General features: G+C 43.7%; 1 protein-coding gene and 1 long non-coding RNA gene across 2 annotated transcripts in view; one reads left to right on the forward strand and one right to left on the reverse strand.

The window, feature by feature from the left end:
• Window positions 1-20,291, reverse strand: part of LOC309647882 — a 655,782-nt gene that overhangs the window by 110,613 nt on the left and 524,878 nt on the right. The gene's annotated exons all lie outside the window — the stretch shown is intronic.
• KATNAL1 (katanin catalytic subunit A1 like 1) overlaps window positions 2,354-20,291 on the forward strand; it is a 209,466-nt gene continuing 191,528 nt past the window's right edge. Inside the window, exons 1-2 of the mRNA XM_082435678.1 lie at window positions 2,354-2,452; window positions 5,083-5,161. The gene's annotated coding sequence lies outside the window, so the exon portion shown is untranslated. The remainder of the gene's footprint in view (window positions 2,453-5,082; window positions 5,162-20,291) is intronic.

Genomic DNA, 20,291 nt, shown 5'->3' on the forward strand with positions numbered 1-20,291 from the left:
GGCTAGTTTCGTGGATACGGTAAAGACAGGAGACTCCTGGGTCAGGGAAGGCTGTTTATTATTCACAGCCATAGCAGTAGAGACTATCAGCACTTTTGGGTTACTGATCTGTCTACCCTCAATTCCCAGAGGGCATTGCAAAGAGGGCTGGATTTTACCTGCTCCTGCAGTGGGTTGCATTTCAGGAGAGGAATCCTGAGTTTAGGGAACCTGAATCTTTTATAAAAAGCAATAGGCATATAATGCCCTTTGCTTCAGAGATAGACATTATCTCTATCTTACAAGGATGTAAGCAAACCTGCATTTTGCTCCAGAGGGAGACACTGTCTCTCTTTATCAAGGCTGGTCATTACATAAACATCCTTCAAAAGATAGTCCAGAACAAAAGGCAGTCAGTTTCTCTGCTCAGGATGTGCAGGAATTTGAAAGAGCCATGAAGAATTATACCCCTACAGTAATGTCTTTATACGCTTAAATTCTTAATAAATGGAGTTGGAATGAATAAAATTATCCAGTACCTTATTTTTACTTTTACCCCAAATTGTCTACTCATTTCTCCCTTTTAGAAAAAGTGATGTTGGAGAGTTTTATTAATATCTTGTCGTTATTGATGTCCCCAGAGCAGAGAAACTTCTTAAACACTGTGGGAGTCTTGGTACACCATTGTCTCTGCTTTAATCATTTTAACTTTGGCATCTCAGCTTCCTTCTGGCTTTTTCATGCCTCCATCCACATGGCTGCCTGCTGGCACCTCTTCCCCCACTCCTTGGACTCAAGGCTGCCTTCTCTCTTCCTACTCCCAACGTTTTTAGCTCTTTCTGGTCCTTCTGGTTTCACTTCATTTGCTTTTGTCTACAAGATATACACAGAGAAGACAAAACAATTACACTTCTGATGCCTTGGCCATTTTCTCATAGTGTAAAGCTGGGAGGAATCTTAAAAGCTATCTAATCGTACCTGCTCATTTTATAGATGTGTAGGGTTCTGTTGTCAAATGAATACAGGAAATACTAAGTTTAAAAAGTTAAACAGGTGCAACCACTTTGGAGAACTGTTTTGGCAGTTTTTATGAAGTTAAGTATATCTACCCTATGACCCAGTCATTTCTCTCTTAAGTATTTATCCAAGAAAAATGAAAGCATATGACCACAAAAGAACTTGCACAAGAATGTTCATACCTGCCTTATTCATAATAGTCAAGGCCCGGAAACAATCCAATCTCTGTCAAAAGGGGGGTGGATAAGCAGATCATGAGATATATGTATTTATCCATATACAATGGAATACAGCTCAGCAATTACAAAAAAGAGAATGAGCTGATATACACAATAACTTTGATGAAAGTAAGAAGTCTCACACTGAGCAAAAGAAGCCAGACCTGCCACCCCACACACAGAGAAATAAATCCATGCAACATGATTCGATTTTTGTGAAGTCTAAGAAGTAGCAAAGCCAGACTATGGTAATGATGAGAAGTCAGACACTGTTTACTGCTGGACCAGGAGAGGGGATGCACTGGAACGAGGAGACTCCCTGGGGTGATGGAAACGTCCTGTATCTTGTTTTGGGTGGTGGTAGATTCATTCAGCTTTTAAAACTCATTGACCTGAACACTTATGGTGTGCGCCTATGCTAATGATACCGCAATTAAATCTTTCATAAAGATCAACATACTTCTTTATGGTGGGACTTTTCAGAGGAGTTAATCCAGCAAATATGTATCATAAATCTTTAAGAAGGAGACACAGGACAGAGTGTTCCTTAACCATATTTGAAGATGGGCCACACTTTGAAGGCCCATCCAGGGAACAGAAAATGCTTTAGAGGACGGTGGGGTTTGCACATTGACTTAGTGCATCTTATCCGCTGACTGTTTTCTGCTGCTTATTTCCTTCCTCCTCGACCCAGAGGGGGCAGCTCATGCCAGTGCCTGGGGCTGGACGGTGAGTCACCTGCTGTGGTCCGATTCTCCTGCCTCCCCCCGGCCAGACTAAGCCCCTCTGTTAGACCCTTGTCTCTCCTAGGCCACCAGATCACCACTGCCCATCACCTCCCGTCAGTGGCAAGAGACAAGGTTGGACGGGGGAGCTCGGCACCTGATACGTTTGCAGGACTTGACCTCTATCAGCCATGCAGTCCATTTATTCCATCATGTTTGTATCCGTCACCAGCTTGCAGCCCACACTGATGCGAGCGCCTCTGTCTGTCACTGTGTCCATCTCTGGAGACACAAGACTGAGGAAAGCACCATTCCTGCCTTAGGAGGAGAGAGTCACATAAACATAACTTTTAAACAATGCGGTATCTGCAAGGTGCTCAAGACTTTGCTTTTATCTTACTTCTTCCCCTGCAGACGTGCAAATTTCCTCTTCCTCAGATGGGTCTGTCAAAGGCAAAAATTGTGATACCAACCACCGAACACAAAAGGAGGATCATTACTTTGACTGAAAGGGTATGTGTCGTAAGAGAAATACTCCACCCGTCGGCCTAACACCAGCGTGGTACAGTGGGGGAGGGGCTTCAGGGCCCGCGGGGTTTTGCTGCTCTTCTGTGGGTGCAGCTGCCAAGAAGCAGCCTCAGAAGCCGGTGCTCCAACGATGAGGGGTCATATAGATCTGTAAGCCCTGATGCTGATGAGTCCAGTGGGTTTTTTCTTGTTTGGGGGCAAGGATGGGGGGAAGTCAGCTTTACAGTTTTTGTAGAACTCTAACGCTGTCAAAATGACTCCTGACTTCTTATTCACTGCCCAGTTCAAGCATGTGATACACTCTTCCCTTGAACTGGTAGCCAGGCAGGTGGGGAGGGTAAATCCAGCTATCAGCTGCACTCAAGGGCAGCAGAAACAGCCTGGCATCGACCATGGCCATGGCCTTACTGATTGCCCTTGCAAGCAGGCATCCAAGGGAGGTGGGGAAGCCTCAAGTATTATTCAAAGACCAGGCGGTTCTTAAGGAGCAACATCGCTGTTCGTTGACTTTTTAAAAGAAATTAATATGGAGCAGTATTGACTTTGTATGTGTGTGTCTGCAGAGTTCCATGCGTTTTTCTGCATGTAGAGATCTTTATAACCACCATCACAGTCAGGATACAGACAGCCTGGTCCTTCCAAAATTCTCTCCTGCTGTCCCATTTACTCACACCCTCATCCCACCCCTGACTCCCAGCAACCACTGATCGGTTCTCCATCACCACAGCTTTATCTCTTTGAGAGCATCATATACATGAAATCATTACAGTACATAACCTTTTGAGTCTGGCTTCTTTCACACAGGGTGATTTTGTCTGAAGATCTTTCTTTAGCCCTGTAGCAATTCTTCCAGAGCAAGTCTGTTTCTGATGAATTCTCTTATTTTTCATTCACCTGAGAAGGTTTTCATTTCACCTTCATTCCTGAAGGATATTTTCTTAGAATATAGGATTCCAGGATGACAGTTTTTTTTTTTCCTTTCTGCACATAAACACTGTTGTTCAACTACTTTCTCTCCTCCAGTTGTTTCAGATGAGAATTCCAGTTGTTCAACTGTTGTTCCAACATAATATGTTGTTTTTCTCTGAGTGCTATCATGATTTTTTTTTTCAGTTTTCAGCAGTTTAATTATGATGTGTCTGGGCATGGATTTCTTGGGTTTATCCTGTTTGGGGTCTGCTGAGATTCTGGAATCTATTGGTTTATGCCTTTTGATAAATTTGGGAAGTTTTCAGTCTGTATTTTTCATCTATTTTTCTACATCATACTCTTTTTCCTATCCTCTGGGACTCTAATGCCACAAATATTAGACTTTTTGGAATTGTTCCATAGGACTCTGAAGCTCTGTTCATTTTTGTTTTCAATCTTCATGCTCTCTCTCTCTTTTCAGTTTTTTATTTTTTCCTGTCTTTTAAAAATTTTTTTTATTAAAATATAGTTATGTTAGGTTCAGGTAAAGTGTGCAGTAAACTGATTCAGTTATACATATATATATATATATATATATATATATATATATATATATATATATATATATTCATTCTCTCTTGTTAAGATTGGATAATTTCTATTGCTCAGTCTTCAAGTAGATCAACTTTTCCCTCTGTTATCTCCATTCTGTTTTTTAACCCATTCAGTGAATTTTACATTTTTGTTAATGTATTTTCAGTTCTAAAATATCTATTTGGTTCATCTCCTATTTTTTTTTGCTGAGGCTTTCTAGAGTATTTGTTTTTACTTCTTGGAACATTTTTATAATTGTTGCTTTAAAGTCTTTGTCAGATAACTTTCGCATCTGTATCATCTTGGCACTGATATCCATTGGTTGCATTTTCCCATGTGAGTTGAGATTTTCCTGGTTCATATGCCAAATATTTTTGGATCATATCACAGACATTTTGAGTATTATGAGATACTGGGTCTTGTTTAAATCGGGTAGAGAATGTTGTTGTTGTTTTTTTTTAAGCAGACGATCGACACAGTTGGGCTCAGTCTGCAAGTTCTGACCAGATTTCTGTGGGTTGTGGTTCTAATGTCAGTTCCACTTTCAAAGTCTTTGCAGCGCTATTCACATTTCTCCTGAATGCCCACCATCTCATGGTCAGGCTGGGGCCTAGATGGTGACGTATCTGTTAGTTTAGTTCTGAGTCTTTGTTATGCTGTTTGTGATCAAATCCAAGCACACATGGCGTGGCGGTGAGCCCAGGATTTAGCAGATAACGTCACGGTTTGTTTTCCCAAACTCCTTTCTCTCTATAATCTCCCTGGTATTTTCCAGTTTCCTGGGGTTTCCCTTTTTGGTTGTCCATCCAGAAAGCTGGGCTTTTATTTTCCCTGCTCTTCTGTGCAATTCCTGTGACTCTGCCCATGTCCAGGGCCAAATGGTGGGGGCACTGAGAGAGGGAAACCCATACTCTTGGGACCACCCCTCCTTTAATTGGAGAGGAAGTGTCCCCTTCCCCAGCATTCTCCATGCTGCGTGCCTTCCGTGCTTGTTAGAGGAGGTGATGGAGAGGATGTGACCTCCAGTTGACCCACGAGCTGGACCGGGGCAGGCAGAGGCTCCTCACCCCCTCCCGTCCCCTGAATGTACATTCTGCCCACCATTCCCGCAGCGGGAGCTGTTCCAAGGACACAGCCTTGGGAGTCAGGTGTTGCTGAGACCCTCTGGACGGTATACGTGACTGGACCCAGGTAAGGCTTCTTATAACCTTCTAAGATTCTGGCGGGCAGGTGCAGTGATCTGTTTGTCCTGCGGCCGCTCAAGATGAGCATCTTATGTAAGTCCCCTTGCTTATTAAGCCTGCCACCGACCCATCTGGAGGAGGCTGCTTCTTTCCTCTGTCTCTCCCTGCCCTCCCTGTACAGGGGCTGGCTTCAGATTTCACGCAGGAGGCTCCCGAGGCTGTGAACTTACACTGCTGTCTACACGGCCAGGAGACTCCTTTCTCACACCTGGAGGCTGAACTAGAAGATTGCTGCTGGAGTGTTCTCGGTCCACTCTGATGCCCGCTTCTGGGCTTCAGGCTGCCTTGCGTCCCTTCCAGGGAATTCCAGGGGGAAAATGGTGGATCCGCAGCCAGCTGATGGTACTGTGAATTCATGTTTTCTCTCCATCAGCCTGCTTGGTCCTCAGAGAGCTGCCCCCTGCATTCTGTCCCGGAATTCAGTGGGTGAGCCAGGGTAGAGAGAGGGAGCTTACTCCATCTTACCCAGATCTAGAAGCTGTTCATTGACTTTTGCTGAGCCATTTCTCCAGATCTCTTTGGTCCGAGAACTGGGGACTCTTTCCAAAGGGAGAATGGACATGTCATCATAGGAGTGTATGAGGGCAGTTGTCAGTCAAATACGTGAGTTTGTGCTACTGAAGTGCTGAGAAAAGACATTGCAGCCTCTCGTGGGCAACATAGACCCTCTAGAGAGCGGCCCAATCCTTGTCCCAGGCTGGAGGAGCAAACCACTCTCCTCTTATGCCCACACACCGCTGACGGGCGCAGAGCCTACCCTGCCTGCTTAGCGTGACGGTACCGCAGGCAGCTCTCTTCCTAATGGCCCATGGGGTGCATATCGTATTCCAGATGCACAGCCGTCAGCCCTGCATCTCTTCCCAGGTCCCTTATGAAACTTTCTTTTCTTCTCTTTGCTTTTTTCCATTTCTTCTGCCAGCCCCTTTTATGAAATAATGTGACTGTAGGAAGGAATGAGTAGACCCAACCAACACAAGGGGACGGGTGGAGCGTTTACGCGGAGAAATGAGGTTCTTAGGTGTAGTAAACATTGTGATCTCGGCTGGGGCAGTCTTTTGTGGGGAAGGAAGCTGCAGTGCAGAAAACTCTTGATTGATAAAGATACAGTTGTTCTTGCCAATGTCACCCAAGGGATAAACAGTTTGCCCGCCATAAAATCTCATTAGTCCTGCCAGGCGAATGAAGAAATGTAAAGATTTGTGGCCCCAGTCTAACTAAAGCCATTATCTCAAGAATGTCTCAGCGATGCGTTATGGGTCTATTTGAAGATTTCAATTTACCTGTAGTAGGGTTTGCTTTCTTTTCTTCTACTGGAGGGAAACATTCAGCCTGTTTTATTGTTTTGGATTCATTTTTCAGAGAACTGAAACTATCATAGCCCTCCCTCCAAAAAAAGTTAAAAGCACCGACCACTTGCCTGTTGCCCCCCAGCAGACGCAATCATAGAGGAGATTTCTGTTTGTGCAGTGACAGGTGGGGTGTGTTTGGTGGGTGCAAAAGTTGGAGAATACGATTGACGCAGTCGTGAATCCATTTGTGCTTGAAAAACAGGCTAAGAATCTAAGAAAAACTCAGGGTCTCCCCGAAAAAGAGACATCATGAGCATTGCACTATTTTCCTTTTATATATATAAAAGGAAAATAGTGAGTATAGGAAACGTTAATTCTCTCAAAGAATGTTTACTAAGTGTCTCTGTACGAGGTTGTGTGTTAAGAGCTGCGGGAGATGCAAAGAATACGCTAAGATCCTTGTTCTGCTCGTGAAGACGAGATGCACTCGTAGGTGGTGGTGGCGGAGCATGGGATCTTCCCGGACCAGGGCTCGAACCCATGTTCCCTGCATTTGCAGGCGGATTCTTAACCACTGTGCCACCAGGGAAGTCCCTTATCAACTTTATTGAGGAATAATTTAGGTACAATAAACTACATCCATTTAAAGTACATACTCTTCTAACCTTTTAAACCACTAACTTACTAATGACTTGTTAATTAAAAATTATTCACCAATACAAATAAAAAATAATTAAAAAACCCTACACAATTGGGCAATACTATCTGACCTTCAGAGGGAGCAAGAAGAATATGAGTTTATCTTACTGTCTGGAATCTGTGTGACACACACATACGACAGAAGGGCAAGAGGGAGCAGATGAGAATCAGGACGAGAGGGTCCACCAGGGCGCTGGACTTGTTTCCTGGGGCACCTGGTGTGCTCAGGTAACACAGTCTAGGGAACACTTTGGCTGCGAGAATGAAGTGAGGGGGACAGTCATGCCTTTCATGACTGTCCCTTTCTGTTCCCAAGGTCCCCACCTTGGTCCAGGACCTCATCACCTCATGTTTAAATTATTATTAAAAGCCATCCAACGTTTCTCCTTGCTTCTGGTCTCTCCCCACATTAACCTGTCTTGCATGTAACTGTGTTTATGCCACTTCCCAACGAACACAATTTCAGGAACTCTTGGGGCGAAATCAAACGCTTCAGTCTGGCATTTGAAGCCCTCCACCGTGCAGCCTGTACCTGGAGTGGCTCTGTCAACCCATCTCACCTAATTCTAAGCACAGGCCATCAGTTTCAGGCGGGCGGTTCCGTTCACTTGCCCTCATCTTCATGGCGTCCCTCCTGTTGGAACATCCCTTCGTCTTCCTTTCCTGTGTTTTGTGCTCCACATGCTATTCTCTGTCAACTTTATGTACACAGTGAAGACTTTGTACCCTCCGAATTCTTTCTCTTCCATATTTTTGTAGCTGTTATGGTCTGAACTACTCACTTTATACACAATCACGAGCTGGTTTTGATTTTTTTTTTTTTTAAGTCAGGCTTTGGTTTAGGTTTTTAATTTATTTATTTATTTTTTGGCTCTGTTGGGTCTTCATTTCTGTGCGAGGGCTTTCTCTAGTTGCGGCAAGCGAGGGCCACTCTTCATCGCGGTGTGCGGACCTTTCACTGTCGCGGCCTCTCTTGTTGCGGAGCACAGGCTCCAGACGCGCAGGCTCAGTAGTTGTGGCTCACGGGCCCAGTTGCTCCGCGGCATGTGGGATCTTCCCAGACCAGGGCTCGAACCCGTGTCCCCTGCATTGGCAGGCAGATTCTCAACCACTGCGCCACCAGGGAAGCCCTGCTTTTGATTTTTAATGAGCGTTTCATGAGCCTATATTCTCTTTCTTAAATAACCAGTATAAACAGGTTGAGATCAGGGACCACATTATAGAATACTTCCTGGGCTTTAGGATTACATGTAAAAAAAAAAAAAATCCTCTAAATGTGTAATTCAGTGGTGTGTTGAGACTTTCAATGCAAGCAAATCCAAGAATCTGAAAACAATCCTTTGTTAGACCATGCATCTTTATATATATATATATATATATATATATATATCTTAAATATTTTTTGTAAGCACTAAGGAAATGCAAGTGTGCTGATAACAACAGTAAATATTTATTGGGTTCTGTCTGTGTGTCGGACACTTTCCCAAGTGTTTTTCCATGGCATAAGTGCTTTAATTCTCCTGACAACCCACTGAGGCTGTTATTCCCATTATACAGCCAAGGAAACCAAAGCACCAAGTGGGGAAGTCATTGCCAAGGTCAGAGAGTTTGGGCCAGGCAGCTGGGCCTGGTGCCCAAGAGTTTAACCACAGCACACAATGCATCTCATTCATATGAGGAGCATATGAAATGTAGACAATGTTGAGGAATAAGAAGCAGAATTGTAATTAGAGGCCAGAGGAAAAGATCTTGACCATGTCAAGATTTATGCCTGAGAGATTGTGAGATGGAACATACCGCCTGTATGAAAAAGGTGTTGGATTCTAACAAACTCTGGAGAAAGAACAGCTCGTTATCTGTAGAGTCTATTTTTAGATCCTTTTCCTTAGGTCATTGTAGAGAAAATATAAAGTCTCTGATTACTCTGTATATGATAGGTATGATCTTAATTTATTATTTTTAAAGATGTCATAAAAGTCTGCACTTTGCTGAGTTTTTCATTAAAAATCTCCTTTTCGGACTTAGCAAATGCTAATCTTTTCTACTTCAATAGTTGGAAATTCTCCCAGGGGCGTCCTAGCTCTTTAAATATTTTTAGGTTGCCTGATTTCTTCTGTTGCCTCTCCAGGAAGCCAGTTTCATTCCTAAACCCCAGAGAGTAGCCCTGCTCCATCTTTTGCACCCTCACTGCATCAGGATAAAGTGCTGCCTAATTACTGCTTTTGTGGGGTCACAGAGGCCAGAGTATTTGTCTCCTGGCCATTGCTCTGGACCATAAACTCTTCTCAGATGAGAGATAAATCTCTTCATTATTTAAATCTCCAGGTTTTGTAAGAGGATTTTACTCCAACCAAATTGTTTCAAGTCTCCTAAGAGAAGTGATCAAATGAGACAATGTAACTCAGCCTGAGATAGTTTCTAATGGGACCAGTTTAAGGGGAGGGATGTCCCCCCCACCCTTAAAAGTATAAAAATCTGGTGCCCACATCTAAAAGGGGATCCTGAAAAATCAAATCATTTTATTTACTTTGTTTCTCCATTTCTGGTATGAGAAGGGAATTCAGAAGTGAATAGTTGAGGAAGTGTTACTTTGTTTCCTATGAAGACACAAAGGTAAAGTTCTAATTATAGTAATACACTGGCTTTTTGCTGGATATTTTCTTCCAATAATGGACATTTCTTTAAGAAATTTGAACCAAACAGCTAAACCTGTATTTTTACTAGAAACTAAATACTTTTAATAGATATGAAATATATGACACTTGTAATTTTATGCTTATTTGGTTAACTCTAAAATGAAACATACAGAACATTGTTAATTTGCAAGTGCATTGGAATTGAGTGGAAAAAGTTAACATTAAATAACACATGATTATTTCCTTATTATCGGTGGGAAAAATTATAGGATTGGCCACTTGTAGAATATTTGCTTATTTTCTGAGATTTCTTTTTTAAAATAAATGTATTCACTTTTCCAATCCTTATGATGTAGGGAAGTTACTGTGGAAGCAGTAAGTTACTGAGAAGCAGACCTTAATAGAGGAACAGTGATGAGGAAGGGTACTCTGCACTGTTCAGGCTTCTCCCGTGTGTTTAGCATCTTTCCCACCACACACAATGCCCATGCTTTCCTCCAAAGGTGCCAGTCCAGAAAGGAGGTCTGCTGCATATGTGATGGTGGGACTTTAGGATCTTTGAGGTCCGAGGTCCAACTTCTGGATCGCTTTCCCAAGTGACCTCAGACATCCTCAGGTTATGTGCTTCCATCTCTGGAACAAGTAGACAGACTTGCAGTCTCTACAGCAGTGGGTCCCAAGCTCAGCAGCAAATTAGAATCTCTTGGGGAACTCCATTTATTTATTTATTTATTTTAACTTTTTATTTTATATTGGAGTATAGTTGATTAACAATATTGTGATAGTTTCAGGTGTACAGCAAAGTGATTCAGTTACACGTATACATGTATCTATTCTTTTTTCAATTCTTTTCCCATTTAGGTTGTTGCATAATATTGAGCAGAACTCCCTGTGCTATACAGTAGGTCCTTGTTGGTTATCCATTTAAAATATAGCAGTGTGCACATGTCAGTCCTCTTGAGGAACTTTAAAAACTCCTGATGCCCAGTTCCTGCCCACCCCCAGATTAAAATTTAATTGGCCGCAGTGTGAGGCCTAGACGCCTGTATATTTAAATTTCTCCAGGTGACACTGATCACTGCTCTAAATTCATTCTAGAAGAAAGAAGCTTCCTCCTCCCTCATTGGCCAGTTGCTGGCATACCTGTAGAGATGGTAGCAACAGGGGTGTTGTATTGGTAATAATATGCCGCAAAATTATCAAAAGGCTGCAATGAAAGGCCCTGTCAAAGTAAAAAGATGATGACAATGATTACTCTCCTTATTTTGTTAGAAAAGATTGCTGAGCCCCGACATCTGTGGAACACCCTCCCAGTTATAAAGCACGTTCAACATACCGCCAGCTTTGTCCTCATAAGGACCCTGTGAGGCAGCCGAGGAAGGTATTGTTATGTACATTCTTTACAGGTGAGGAAATTAAGTTCAGAAAGGCTGAATGTCATGTCCAGGACCACACAGCTAAGTAGCTAGCAGCGCTGGGGTTAGAATCCAGGTTTCGGATTGCTATTCCCTTGTAACAAGTGGTCGTATTATGACTTAGAATCCCATATAGTTCTAGTTATTCACTCACTGTGTGACTGTGCGTGGTTATGTGACCTCTCTTTTTATTCTTCTATAAAATGGGGTTACTACGTGGACCTACCTCACGGGGCCGCTCTGGGATCGAACGGGATAAAGCTTCTCATAGACTATAACAGTCAGTACAAATGTAAACTGCTGCTGTTATTATTACCTACAGGGAAAAAGCAGTGGTTTGAGAGAGGTCAGGTTATTTATAATGCTGTTTTCCTGCACTTGGGACTTAAAATTAACTAGCAAATTATAAGTTGTTACCTGACAATACTTCATTCTTTCCAATATAGTCTGCATATGTTTTTGGTCTGCTTTGTTCACTGATTTACCAGCCGGGATTGCAGAATTGATCAGAGCAGACTGGGCTTCCCAGGGTCAAAGGAACATCTGAGTGAGACGCTGAATCCACATTGGAGTCACACTTCCCTTCCTGCTGCGTTTCTGAATTTTCTGGCTCACGATGGCATCTGAAGCAGCTGCTGTATGTGTCCTTAACCAAGTTAAGATCTGTAACAGGTCACATTACTTCACTGGGGCTCCCTGGGCCTGTTTTGTGTTGTTTTTTAGATTCCGCACATGAGTGCAATCACATGGTAGTTGAATTTCTCTGTCTGACCTATCTCACTTGGCACAATATCCTTGAGGTTCATGCATGCTGTCATGTGAATGGCAAGATCTCATTCCTATTTATGGCTGAGTAACATTCAATCATATACACATATTCCATCATATGTGTGTACATATATATCACATCTTCTTTATCCGTTCATCCACTGATGGACACTTAGGTTGTTTCCGTATCTTGGCTATTGTGAATAATGCTGCCGTGAACATGGGGGTGCATATATCTCATCTAATCAGTGTTTTCATATTCTTTGGATAAATACCCAGAAGTGGAAGAGCTGGATCATATGATGGTTCCGTTCTGAGTTTTTTGAGGAGCGTCCATACTGTTCTCCATGGTGCCTTTACCAGTTTACATCCCCACCAGCAGCGCACGAGGGCTCCCTTTTCTCAAGCCTCCTCGCCAACACGTTTTGATGACAGCCATTCTGACAGGCGTGAGGTGATATCTCACTGTGGTTCCTGGGCCTATATGGAGGGCCCTGAATTAGTCATGTGGGTACTTGATCATTATCACTTGAACAGCTCTGTTCTTGGCTCAACACTGGGCTTTGCCGTTGGAGAGTAGACCTGGGTTAGGAGAGCGATGTCTGAGGAATGTCTGAGGTTTCTCTCATAAGAGATAAAAATAGGGAATCAGTTAGGAGAAGGGATAAAAAAAATGCGTTCCTTCAATCCCACTTTCATCATTCAATGCACTGTCAGTGAGAAATCTGATGGCACTTCGTTGTATATAAAGACACTTCTTATTTATAAATACAGGTCATTTAATACCTATTTTAAAAAATTTATCACTGTCAACTTCCACTATTTTTTTCCATAATTCTCTCCAGCACAATACTCTACATTCAATAGATTTTCAATAAATGTTGGCAGGAACTTTTTTCTCTGTGACATTCACTCATTTATTTATTCATGTAAGAAACATTTACTAAGTTTTGACTTGATGTCAGGCACTATACAGGAGCTGGGGGTAAACAGCCGTAAAGACACGGTTCCCATTTTTAAGGAACTGATTGTTTCGTGGGGAAGCAGAGCGTGAACAGGTGACTAGAATCAGCATAAGTGTGTGATGGTGGGAGGCACACGGAAGGGGACTGGGGGCCAGGAAATGGGTTCCGGAGGGAATGCCTCAGCCGGTTCTGGAAGAGCAAGAGGGGCTGGGAGGTGAGATGGACAGTTGGGAGGAGAGGTGATTATAGGCACCTGTAGAGGAGTTATATAGGCACAGAGGTCAGGGGAGCCTGAGGAGGCTGGAGTGCAGAGAGCAAGCAAAAGCAAGCGCAACCGGGTCACCGTATACCCTGGATATCCTGTAGGCCAGTGTTTTCCCACATTCCTTAGTAGTTTATGAATTAAATAAAAATGAAATAGAACAGGGACTATCAGAGACTATGATATGTAGCAAGGGTGAGTTTTGTTGCATGAAACTTACGTTTCAGTTATAGGTGTGCGTGTGTGTACATAAAAATGTATGCCTGTACTGAGTACAGGTAAAAAATGTTTGAGATGCTCTGTTGTAGGCTGGAAGTGCCACTGAAAGGTTTTTACCCAGAGGAGCAACATGATTAGGTTTGCATTTTAGCACAACTGTGCTACAGTTATTCTGGCTACAGTATGTAGAATGGATTTGTGTGGTTGGAATGCAGCACAATGGCAAGTGCTGGAGCAGCTATCTTGTATAATGAGGTAGGAGCCACGTGTTGTGAATGGCAGATCAATGAGAGAGAAGGAGCATGGTTCCCTGATGATTATGGAGCTGCCATACCAGCCCTATACTGCCTATCCAGACTTCTAAATTAGAGAGAAATACAGCTCTAGTCTTGTTTAGCTCACTGTTGTTTGGGTCTGTAATGGTAGGCTAACCAATATCCTTAACCATTATACCTGCCTGTGGCAGATGGAGCCTAAGATGACCTGTAATGATCCCCACCTCTTGGTATCACATTTCTGGGTAATCCCCTCCCCTGCAGTATGGGTGGGATCTGTGATTTGCCTCTAACCAATAGAATATGCCAAGAATGATATTTCCACGAATAGATCACTTAAGATACTGACTTCCATTTTGTTAGCAAGTCTTACTTTTGCTGGCTTTGATGAAGCAAGTTGGCATGTTATGAGTTGCCCTATGAAGAGGCTCAGAGGGCAGAGAACTGAAGGCAGCTTCTGGCCAACAGCCAGCAAGTACCTAAAGCCCCCAGTCCAACTGCCTGCAAAGAGCTGAATCCTACCAACAACCAGGTGAGCTTGGAACTGGGTCCTTCCCCAGTTAAGCTTTCAGATGAGACCTGAGCTCTGGCCAACACCTCGATTATAGTCTTGGGAGACACCCTGAAGCTGAGAACCCAGCTAAATTGTCCCTGGACTTCTGACCACCGAAACTGTGATAATAAATGTGTGCTATCCTGAGCCCACAAGATTGTGGTAATTCATTATGCAGCAATAGATAATACACTGGCTAATTTATATTTGACTTCCTCTGCTTCCTTGGTTTCAGCCTCATATTCCTGACCAGCAACACTCATACAGAGACACCCATTTCAAACCCAAATACACCTTCATACTTCCATGCTCATTAGACCAGCAAAATAAAAATGCTGGATAATTCCAAGATATGGTGAAGCAGGAATTCTTTTGCTCTTGTGACTGTAAATGGAATAACCACTTTAGGAAATAATGGGTAAAATCTCAGAAAATTGAAGATCAACATGCTTTACCATCCATTATTCTACTTCTTGACATAAACCCTAAAAAACTTTTATGCATATGCACAAGGTAAGATCCAAGAATATTCATTGTACAATCTTTAGTATCAGTGAAGTCCCAGGAGTGGGGTGCTGCAGTAATAAACACTCAAAAATGTGGAAGTGTCTTTGGAACTGGGTGATGGGTAGAGGCTTGAAGAGTTTTGAGATGCCTGCTAGAAAAAGTTTTGAGATGCCTGCTAGAATGGCCATGAACAGACCATTAGGGGCGATTCTGATGAGAGCCATGGAGAAAGCCTCAATCCTCTTAAGTAATCCTGAACAGAATGTTGTAGAAATAGAGATGGAAAAAGCCATTCTGATGAAGTCTTAGCTGGAAATGAGGAACATTTTATTGCACAATAGAGGAAAGGCCGTACTTTTTATAAAGTGGCAAAGAACTGAATTGTGTTCATGTTCTAATGTTTTGTGGAAGTTAGAACTTGCAAGCAATGAAGTTGGATATTTAGCTGAAGCAGTTTCTAAGCAAAGAGTTGCAGAAGTAGCCTGATTCTTCCTGACTATTTAGGGTAGAATGTGAAAAGAGAGAAATGACTTAAAGACGAAATTGTTACTAAAAAAAGGAAACAGAACTTAAAAGATTTGTAAAATTCTCAGAGTGTCCATATTGAAAAGAATGAGAAGGGCTCTTTGGGAGAGAACACTAAGGACGTGGCCTAGCGAGCATTCGACAAGGAGGGGGGTGTGGATCCGCCATCTCCATAGAAGCCAGGAGGTCTTCTCCATGACAACGGAAGACTAGCCCTCCTTTCCCCCCGCAAGGTGATTCAGAGATTGTCGGGGCTGCCACTTCCATCACAGGCCTGTGTTCAGGGCAGGCGAGAGCAGGAGGGGCCACTGGCGCTCTCAGGAGCTCAGGGGTAGCCGTCAGCACTGCTTTACATCACATGTCTGCAACCTGCGCTCGGGCAGGATGGTCCTCGGCTGCCGCAGGTGTGGCTCGGGCAGCAAACTTGGGCAGCACCCATACTGCCCCCAGAGTGTAGGAGCCCTGGGGGCACGGCTGCCTCCAGCTAGGTCTCAAAGGATGGGACCAACAAGCCATGGAGCCACAGGGGTGGGACCTGTCTCTGCTTTCTTCTTTCCCATTTCTCCTCTTTGGACTGGGAATATCTGTCCTGTGCCCATCCTGCCACTTTGTATTTTGGAAGCACAAGGCACGTTTGCTTTCACAGGCTCACAGCTGGGGAATTTGCCTCAGGATAAATCTTACCTTGAGTCTCACCCATATCCGATTTAGATGGTATTTGGAGGAGATTTTGAACTTTACACTTTTGAGTTGACATGTGAGTACAACATAAATTTTGGAGGGCCAAGGGTGGACTGCTATAGACTGAATGTTTCTGTCCCACCTCCCCAGTTCATATGTTGAAGTCCTAACCCCCAATGCAATGGTATGTATTTAGAGGTGGGGTGTTTGGGAGGTGATTAGGTCATGAGGATGGAGCCCTCGTGAATGGGGTTATTGCCCTTTTAAAAGAGACTCCAGAGGGCTCCCCCTCCCCTTCTGCCATGTGAGGACACAGCAAGAAGACAGCTGTCCATGATTAGAAATCTCACACCAAATCTGCTGGTTCCTAGCTTCCAGAACTGTGAAAAATAAATTTCTGTTGTTTATATGCCATCCAGTCTACGGTTTTTTGTTATAGCAGCCTGAATGCCTGAAGACACCAAGGTTGAAAACGACCTAAATATCCATCAATAGAAAATGGACGAACTGTATTATATTGTTACAGCAATTAAAATGAATGAACTGGGCTTCCCTGGTGGCACAGTGGTTAAGAATCTGCCTGCCAGTGCAGGGGACATGGGTTCGAGCCCTGGTCCGGGAAGATCCCACATGCCGCGGAGCAACTAAACCCGTGCACCACAACTACTGAGCCTGCGCTCTAGAGCCTGCGAGCCACAACTACTGAAGCCCGTGCGCCTAGAGCCCATGCTCCGCAACAAGAGAAGCCACCGCAATGAGACACCCGTGCACCACAACGAAGAGTAGCCCCCGCTCACCGCAACTAGAGAAAACCCGCATGCAGCAACAAAGACGCAACGCAGCCAAAAATAACACACAAATAAAATAAATAAAATGAATGAACTAACTTTACGTTTATAAACATGGATCAACCTCAGAAACACAACTTTGAACAGAAAAAGGCAATCTCAAGAAAGCATAGTATAACATTTATAAAAAGCTTGAAAACACATAAAACAATATTATAGAATGCTTACAACACAGAGATAGAGTAATAGTAAAAAACATGCATCTGAAAAATAATCAAAATCCAAATCAGGATGTGGTGGGTACCAGGTGTTGTTGTTATGCAACTCTATACTTTTTATGTATGTTTTACATGTTAAACAAAACAAAACAAAACTGAAATGCTTATTGGCCATGAGGCTGTAAATCCTGGCACAGATCAAGAAGACACTTTACAAAACTTGTGTAATTGCTGTCCTACTTCATGTCATTGTAACTTCACTTTCAGAGAGCGAGAACAGGTAACCCGTGAGTTGGGGGGAAAAGGGACAGAGATGAGGTTGAGTAAGGGCTGTTAGAATTCTTTATCACAGCTCTTAGTGAGGGTTTTCTGGAAACATGAAATTTGAGGTGAGATTTGAGAAAGGAAGGCGGCAGCCTGGTGAATACAAGCAGAGAATACCAAGGAGAGATGGGATGATGAACGGTTTGCTTGAGTAGTTAACCATTTAGGAATGATTCATGCAGCCAATATTTATGATGTTGTAGCATTTATGCACATAAATCACAAAGAAGACCTAAAATGTAGCAGAAAAACAAGAGCCAGAAAAGGAAATGGAATTTGCACCTCCCAACCCCATCATTCTCCATTCTACAGTCACAGTAGAACAGGACACAGGAAACCAGGGGGGAAAAAGAGGTATTCCAGGAACGGGAGGGTCCCTCTAGCGTGGCTTGTATTTTCTTGCAACGGGAAGGAGGAAGGGGATCCCAGCTGAACTGTTCCGTTTTTCATTCAGACCTGCAATGTTTCATGGCTGGGGTTGCTTGCCACAAGACTGCCTTCTAAGAATAGAAAACCTGATCACAAGCTGCTTTTCCTCTGTGACACGCCACCTACATCGTAACATGCTTCAGTGGCTGAATCAGAAGGTGACGTGCTTTTCAATTTGCTAGAAGATATTCTGCTTGTCACAAACGAAGTAACTCTTGCCAACATTTTCGAGTAATGCATATTTGGTTATGTATCCTTCTGCTAAATATAAGGTCCTACAATAGTTAGGGGAAAGAAGCATTGCAAATATATTAGCACCTTGCAGAGTATTCACGATGACTTACTGCAGTGCTCAAAGAAATACCATGACTCCAGCTGTCACAGGGGACTATGGGTTCATTCATTGAGTTATGTACCCACAACACTCCAGAGTGCTACAAATCCACTTAACAACCTTGAATCCTGAGTTTTCTGTTCATATTTCTAAATTAGCATAAAGAAATACAGAATCACAAGCAAGGAGAATCCCCATAGGCTACTGCCAAGAGGTTTTGTGTTTATTTTGGCGCACATAGGAAATATTCTGAAGCCCTAAAATGGGGAGCAGTTCTTTTCATTAGGAATATGTGATTAAGTGAGGCTGGTCTAAAATAGTTCTGGTCTTTAAAGAAGTCTCACTTCTAATGGGAGCACTGAAGCAGAAGTACAGTTAGTGAATAAAACAGAGCAAAGCCTCATTTTGGCTGGATAAGACAGAAACACAGGTACAAGTTTCTTCATTTCCTTCTCTTATTATCTCCTCCATTACCTTTAAGAAAAGACAGCATCAGAGAGACAAAATTGCTGCCCTGAAAATCTTTTTAATCCTTCCCTTCCATTCACCAAATTCCAGTTCACTTTATGAGGCCTCTGGTACCACTTCCTGGCTTTTTGCATCATTAGCTATTTGCTTCCTCCCACTTGCCAATGAGGAATACAAGGGAAGCAAGTGAAAAAGCTGAGTTTCCACATTCTGAGAGAGGTCAGATTCCAGACGAAGCTTGGGGTTCAGGCCAAGCTCTGGGAGAACACTGCAGGCTCATTGGCAGTGAGGCTCAGGGGCCAGACTAGGCCTGGGGTCCAACAGAGACAGCTGCTGTGGAGGAGCTGGGTCTTTGCTCTTCGCAGACCTGAAATGCAGAGCACCTCCACCTGTCAGGACTGGTCCCTCGACATGCAGGACGTCTGCTTGTTTATTTAAGAACCCCGACTCCTCTAAGGTAGTGTTCTTGGCTCTTTTCCACCGACATTCACAGTAGGAAATATATTTTACTTCCTGATCCGTATTGGTCAGGGTCCACCAGTCAGGAAAGAAGAAACCAGAGTGTGTTTCAACAGAGAGAATTTAACGTAGGGAGTTGGTTAAACAGATGTTGGAGGACTGAACAAATTAGCTGCAAGCAGCAGCTACTGCCTTGGGAGCTGGCGATCAGAGCAGAGAGGGGGCTGTGGTTATCAGAACCCAGCAGCTTTTTTTTTTTTTTGGCCGTGCCACGCAGCTCGTGGAATTTTAGTTCCCTGACCAGGGATTGAACCCAGGCCCTCGGCAGTGAGAGCTCGGAGTCCTAACCACTGGGCCACCAGGGACCACTGGACCACCACCCAGAACCCAGCAGCTTCGAAGAGAGGCGCCATGGAGCTGGGGCCCCGACTTCTGAAGGGGGCGCTGCCTGGCTGATGGGGGTAAGTTGGGGGTAGAGGGAGAAGAGGGGGGGTAAGGCTGGTTCTGGAAGAGCAGTAAGAAGCTGGAGACAGGAAACACCGCTACCAGGCTAGAGGGCCGTTGGGGGTGGGGTGGGGTTGATGCTGGCAAGGAGCAAGTCCCTTCCCTTTCCTCCAGCACATGCTCTGCCTCCAGGGCCCCCGGTAGCCAGATGGCAAAGGAGAAGTGTGGTTTGTGCAGTTCCAGCACCAGCAACTCAAAGCAGTAGAGGGTAGGTTTGAAGCTGAAAGACTGTAGCTCAGTAACTGCCTCACAGCGCTTTGCTGGAATATGAGATACAGTCTGCATTTAATTTTCAATCACTTTCTATTCTATTTCGTCTTACCCGACTCTACCTTAGCCTAGCACATTTTACATATTAAAAAGCTGATGGGACCTGCTAAATTCTGCTCTAGGACACCTTCAAGGGTAATGGTGACTTTGCACATTGGACTCAGTGCCACTTACCTCCTGAACTCCTTCCATACCAAAAGTCTTAAGGGAACTGTCTCCCAAGGTACCTCTCCCCTGAATCCATATGGGCGGCCCCACCTTTCCACAGGATTCAGGCTGTATTAAGAGGCTGCAGGTGTCCTGTATAGTACCAGAAGGGGGAGGACCGCCAGAGAGAGGTTGCACTAAGGAGAAAAGCTAAGGAACCACCAATCAAAAATATTGTGTCCTTTTTCCAGAAAAGGTATTATAAAGATGCTTTGGGGAATACCCGGAAATGCACCTCAGAGGAGCTTGAAGTCTAGTGAGGAGAAAAGACAAAAGCCGATG

The sequence above is a fragment of the Balaenoptera physalus genome (genome assembly GCF_965194825.1).
Source record: "Balaenoptera physalus genome assembly, chromosome: 18".
In the NCBI taxonomy this organism is placed as follows: domain Eukaryota; kingdom Metazoa; phylum Chordata; class Mammalia; order Artiodactyla; family Balaenopteridae; genus Balaenoptera; species Balaenoptera physalus.